We start from the raw sequence: 6,889 nt of genomic DNA, 5'->3' as shown, positions 1-6,889 counted from the left end.
ACGAGTTCAGAATAATTATCTGGTTGTCTTGTGTTTATCCAAATGTCTATGCACAAGTACTCTGATGTCAGCAATTCTGTGATGCTTATCCTCTTATAAAACTAAACCCTTTTAAAACCCTTAAAGTCTGAGAAATATTATTTACCACCTGGACCAAGAGAGTACTTTCAAAAGAGCTTTGAAATATAGTCTGAGCCAAAATCTTTTATTTCAATGCATGTAGGCAACTGCATGTCTAGCTGACAAAGTTATTGTATGAACATTGGAGACAAACAGATATCCTGGATAGTTCAGCTTGTCTGGCCCTCTCAGTAATTAAACTTGTAGCACTCAGTTCCTTTTATTAAATGCCTCTACTCATACGGTCATGATGGGCATTATAGCAAGAAGAAACATCAAAAATATTAGGTTTCCTAGCCACAATCTCATGAGTAAACAAAGAATGCTTCAGTAAACATGGTCTGTGAAAATGAATAATTCTGAAATGTGGTATTACATTTTTCTTGGTAGATGTCATCATAAGTACTGCTGGTTTGCTGAAGTGCCCACTTCGGGAAGACAGTATCAGTGAAGTAATTAATCCTTCATGATTCTTTTGTGCCTTAAAGCTTTTGTTTCTTGTCTGACAAAAGAAACATTCTATCTCTGTGCTGTTGTTTCACATTAAATTTGTCACTTCCTAGAAATTTAGTCTTAGCTGGAACTGTAGCTGCCTTGGTCTTTTGACATAATGATATTTGAACATCTTTTTGCTGAGAACTAGGGTGCAGCACTTTACTGAATCTATTTTATTTAAGTCTAGTTCAGGCTACATGTGAATTTGCAATGTGATTAAAGCTCTGTGAGCTCTTCGGAGAGTGTCCCATAAATTAATGCTTTGGAGGAACACTAGGTGGACACCTGGATCTTCTGAAGCTATGTGAATTTTATGTTACATGTTCTCATTTAAAATGGCATGCACTAGGTCTTCCTTTGTTCCTGTTTCCATACCTTTGGCACTTACACTACAAACCTGCATTCAGTACTATTGTAAACAGCATTAATTACTTGTTAGTATTATGGAAATAATTGCAGTAACAGTAGGTGCCAGAAAAACACTGACTTTACCAATTTTGGTGACCATCTCAGAGAACCTGCTCATACAGAAAAGCCACTCTGTACAGCATAAGCCTCTGATCATCCTTATAAATAGATTTGTCACCACAGGTGATTTTTATCTCTCTAAGGAATTTGATCTTGGCTGTGAAAAGGAAGCACAGTCTTCTGTCTCCCATGATGTCCTGGTACAGCCAGGACTGATGAGGTGAGGTAGAAAATTGTTGGTCCATTAGTCTCTTTCTTCTTGTGAGTCCTCAGCTGAAATAGCTATAGCAGCACAAGGTAGTAGAGATGTGAGTGACTCTATTCTCAGTGCAAAACACACATGAAAAGCCAGCCTTGTTAGATGATGCACAAGAATCCTTTGCTGTCTGCAAAATCTTCTGAAAATGAGCTCAAATTATCTAGCTATTTCTTTTTCATATGCATTAAAAAGAAATCATGTAAGTAAATTTCTATGAGCATCTCAGAAAAGCAGACCTGGAAACAAAATATTAAATTATGAAAATAAATTCTGAGAGGCACACCTTAAATGTTTTGCATGTGCAAGCTGCAAGAGCTTTATAGTTGCTTTGCAGATATAATACTTGTTTCTTAGTTCTTAGATCTTTGATAAAATGTCATGGTGTAAGATGAATGTGGTGAATTTGCTTTAGGAGTTTATTACAGACATATTTAATACAGGACTAAATGGTTTAAATTTTGACAGTATCATGTGGTATACATCCAGGTTTCAGAGCATTACAGATTGTCTCAAGAAAAATGCAAAGTACAAAATATTATGCAAGTCAGACTTCATGAAAGGTCATTTTTCTTATTATTTATTTGAAGATGCTTTAAAGTGTTGGCAAGTTTATTCACATAGGTGAAAGGAAAGACTAATTTATTCAAATTTGCTCAGAATAGTTACTGCTGCAACAAAAAGATGTTCCATTCAAAGTACTGCCACAACAAAATAGGTGTGACATATAGACACAGATGAGGACATAGAGTCATTCATCAGTGTTCTTGTAATCCTGGGTTTTTGTTTATGCTTGAATAGATTACATATCTGCAGGCCATTTTCTTAAATACTGAAGCATTTGGAATGAGAGGGATTATCACTACTGTTGGACCACCTCTCTGGTGACCTGAGTAGTCTCATCTCCAGAGGCAAGAATTATTTTGATGCTTCTCTTCTAAAATACCACTAAATGTAGTGGCATTTTAGGTAGCACTTGCTAAGCTTTGGAAGGAACTCAACTTACCAAATAATTGTAGAAGAAATAGGTTGTGAAAACCTGTGAAAAGAAGAACTGAGGCCTTTAGAGATAAACTGTTTAAAAACAAACTGTTTTTACTTTTTTAATCATCCATGAAATTGTGCATCTACACTTGTGGAGAGTATATACTTATTTTAAAGGTGAGCTTTGTTTTACATGACTGTGTATCACTGAAGGCGTGATGAAACACTGGTGGTCTGGTGTTCCAAAGTTTTCAAAAATGAAAGGTAACTTTTTGCTGCATCCAAGCACTTACTGTAAAAACTGAAGTACAAGTTCCTCAATTCTTCAGTGGAAGTTAATAAGAGCAGTCTTCCTCTATCATGAAGAACAACATCATGTTCTTTCTCATGTTTTTCTGTTATTTTTGAACAAAACCACTCAGTGTAAAAAAGATCAGTTTGCTTTCTCTGGCAAAGCAGCCTGTAATGTGGTCATCTTTTTGTGCCTCTGTCTCTCTTCAGAAAGCTGATTATATCTGTAGATGACATATTGGGCAGTATTTGCGTTACATATATTTGAAGAAGATTATTTGGATCAATCTTCTGCTTACTGCGGCTGAAACCACTATCTTTGTGAAGATGTGAATAGAGCAGCTTCTGGAATCTAGCTGAGCTGGGTGAAAAGGGTCTAAAATGTTGCCTATAAAGACATAAAAATAGAAAAAAAAATGAACATATATTGCTTAGTATTATGGTAAAGCTTAGGAACCTCATTCCTTGTTGTTCTGGGTGCTGTCCAGAAAAACCCACCACAAAACAATGAACAAAGAGATTTCCTGCCACAAAGAGCTTACAATTTAAGGGACAACAGGGTAGAGAAAGACAGTGAGGCATAAAGAAATAAACAGCTGCCAGTGAATTCATAGGAGACTGGTACAGTTGTCATTGCTGGGTATTTAAAGGGAAGTGGATAAGAGCATGGCTTCAAATCCTCCAGTGCCTTATTCTGTCAAGAATAAATGTATTTATGTGACATGTCAGAACTGATAACTCTATTTTGCAAGAGCTGATATAAATTCCCCTAAATAATGAAATCCATACAAACACGCTGTACAGCTTTTGCTATTTCCTCCATTTTTCAGGAAGGAAAAGAAAATGAACGTATTTTCTGCTGAAGAGTGAGCCTTCCTCTGCAAACATTCTGAGCCCTGGGACTTCAGCCTTACAGGAGTGATCTTTACGATTGGTATTGTAGGACTGAGTATCTCAGCCCTTTGAATACTGTGATCTGAGATGTGGTTTCTGATTGGGGTCAGTGGTAGCCTTGTCCCCAGTGACCATAGAGCAGCAATGCTCAAGATGCTGAGTGAGGTGAGGTAGGCAAAGAACAAGGGAGAGACTCAACTTCAGTAGAGCCAACTTTGGCTTTTTCATGGGGAGCTGGTGGGTGAGGCCCTATAGAAGGCATCACTGAAGAACAAAGGAGTTCAAGTTATTACTCATAAGGAGCAAAATGTTGTCCGTGCCAGGACTCAGGAAAATGAGTATATGTATCATGGCTTGGCAAAATAGGGAATATGTGGCTCAGTTTCAAGGTAAAAAGAATGTATGTAAGAGGCAGAAGAAGACTACATAGAAAGATTATAGAGGCTGGCCACAATGGCATAGGTGGCAGTAGGGAAGCAAAAGTTCAGCTAGAGCTGAAACAGACAATAAACATCAAGGGCATACTTACTGTTGCCTGTGAGTTTTCGCCTTCTGATGTTGAGACATTCTTTTATGCTTTCTCACACTCTCTTTCTGATAAACAGTGGATTGTTTGCATTCCTCTCTGGAGGAAGAGAGGATGGACTGACATTGTAACAAGCCAGTTGGAGTCAGAGGTTCTTTCAGCATTGTCCAATCCATGGTCATTGTTAGATATCTATAAATAGACATCTCACATAAATAAAGCTCTCTTTTTCTGTTCACCCAACTTGGAGTCAGGTGCGTGTCTGTTCTCCCTCTTTGTGTGTGCATTGCAACTGCCATAGCTTACTGCTAGTTTAGCAGCAAAAAGAAGAAATTATTAAAATGGCCTATGGCTGAAAATGCTGGGTAAATTAGTGGCAGAAGATTTTAAAATTCCTCTGTCTTTATCAGCATTTCCCAAGCCTTGTGCCCAGAGATGTGTTCAAATAGGAGACATAGTGTTGGACAGCCAAGTGAGAGTTTGCTTGAGAAATCTCCACCTATAAAAATACATGGGACTATATGGCCCAACCTTGTTTACATCTTTTGGAAATTATGGGTCAAGTCCCCTTGAAAGCCAGTCCTCACCACATGAAGGAGAAGAAGGTCACTGAGAGCAGACAGTGTGGATTTATCAAGGGTGATATGCTTGACCAACCTTATTCATGTTATAATGAAATGCCTAGATCTATGAATGAGGACGGAGCAATGTATGTTGTCAGCTTTGACTTCAGCAGGATGACAAAGTCTTGCACAGCACTTTTCTGTCCAGGTCATGGTGTTACAGTCTAGATGGTAGAAAAACTGAAAATTCTAAAGGTTTCAATTAATTCTTCAGTCAATTTTTGGGTGTTTCCAGTATTACACCTTCTGCAAACGGCCTTTATACTGTCCCATATTCCAGTTACTCCTACCTCTACAATTCACATCAGGAATGTATTTTTTTTCTCTAAATGTTCTGTTTCAGATGTAATGATACGAAGTAGCCAACCCTGCCCTGGCAAACAAGTCATCCCTCCTCACTCCTTGTCTCCCTTATGATAGATAGCTATGGGGTTTTTGTTGTTTTTTACCCTTGTTGCCTTCTTTCTGACTTAAATGTCATTATTATATACTCAGTGTTGATTCGTGCAACATATTGGTAGCATGCTCTTCTGTGAACTGCTGTGCTGCTTAAGAAGTAATTAGACTCTTACTCCCTGAGGTTAATTTTTCCCTACACCAGTTTTTCCATTAGTGTCATACTGAGGTAGACATCTTGATCTTGTTGAATTCAAGTTTGTGTCATCTGTATTGGCAGGAAGAACAATTAGAAAAGAAGCTGCAGTTTCTCAAAGCCCTCTCTGTAGAGACGTACTGACCAAATGTTTTGGAATATGTAACATTTATATTACAAAAAGATGATTCCATGTCCAAGTCAGCTTGGAGGGGAGCTTCAAGGGCATAGGTCTTAGAGGCTGGCCACTGGTGTCTCCTCAGTTTTTAACACAGTACTTCAAATACCAAAAGGGCTTAAACTTAGGTTTGTATTTCTTAGTGCAATTCCTTTCATATTCAAGATTTGGTGCAATGGTAAATCTTTTTCCTTTTATCTACTTAATAAATGCATCTAAAAATTCCTTTAAGTTCACAATTTTCCTTGATCTTAATTCACAGAAAATAAAGGAACAAAGTATTCATGAGTATCTTATTAAAGATGATTATAAATTAAGATTAACTTACTTAAATTGTAGCGTACTGTGGACCCTTATAATCATATATGCATTAGGTAACAGGATTGTTTTTTGAAGAAAACAGTTCTCTTCTGATTGCCCTTCACTGTAAAGAAAACACAGTATCATATAGTTCAGAAATGCCTCTTTAGATGCTTCACCTTTAAAGGGTTTTCACGTTTCATTTTCAGTCTGAACTGTAGCAGCATCCACATTTATAAATGTCAGCACAAATTTGTCACCTAAATTAATTTAATTATCTAAATATCAAAAGTAATTTCACACCTGCAACTCTTACCTAATTCTCAAAAGGCAACATAGCTATCCTGGCCACAGTCCTCCAAACTTCTTCCGTGGCTCTTGGATCCAGCTACAAGTACTATGTATCCTAGAGTCTTAGTTTTCCTTTTCTTCTCTTAGCAGATTTGGTGGCTATATAATAATGTTACTTTAATATCTCAAAAATGTCTTTCAAAAATACCCATATCACAACATCTAAAGGAAAGAATACTTTAGCATCACAAAGTATATGAGTATTCCATTTGAAAAACTGGTTGACAGACAGAAAAAAAATGCACTACTTCTTTTTCTGCTTCCTGGAAGACCAAATGCAGAGACGTATCTCATCACTGTCACAATGGATCATTTTAATTGTGGTGTTCAACAGTGATGTGGTACTGTTATGATTGCACTATAAAAGGCTTTTCTGATACCTTTCTATTTTTAACTTTCAGTGACATTTGAAGGAAATTCTATTTTTTTTTCACATCAACATTTTTAAAAAAATGAAAGTGAAAAGAAGGTCTTGACTATGTTGGTTTTGTCTAAAGATTTTGGGGGAGGGAGGAAGGAAAGCACATGAACTGGATTTAATTAGACAAAATAGTTTCTTAAACAAGAATGAAACACATGTTTTTCTGCCTTTATTATCAACAAGCAATAACTGAGTTTTAAATAAGGGAGAGGCAATGCATCTTCCCCCTCTTGCCCAATGAGCAAATGAACATAAATTGGCCATCAATAAAATAACCTTGAGGTTTGCAGGAATGCCTTAGCAGGGCAATTGAACACATTAACGTATGATGTTCCATCTGGTCCTGTGTTTCTCTGCTAAAGGAGATGAGAGTTTATTATCCTCCTCCCA

The sequence above is a fragment of the Sturnus vulgaris genome, chromosome 1 (genome assembly GCF_052056855.1).
Source record: "Sturnus vulgaris isolate bStuVul1 chromosome 1, bStuVul1.hap1, whole genome shotgun sequence".
Lineage (NCBI taxonomy): Eukaryota > Metazoa > Chordata > Aves > Passeriformes > Sturnidae > Sturnus > Sturnus vulgaris.
This window is presented reverse-complemented; position numbering follows the sequence as displayed.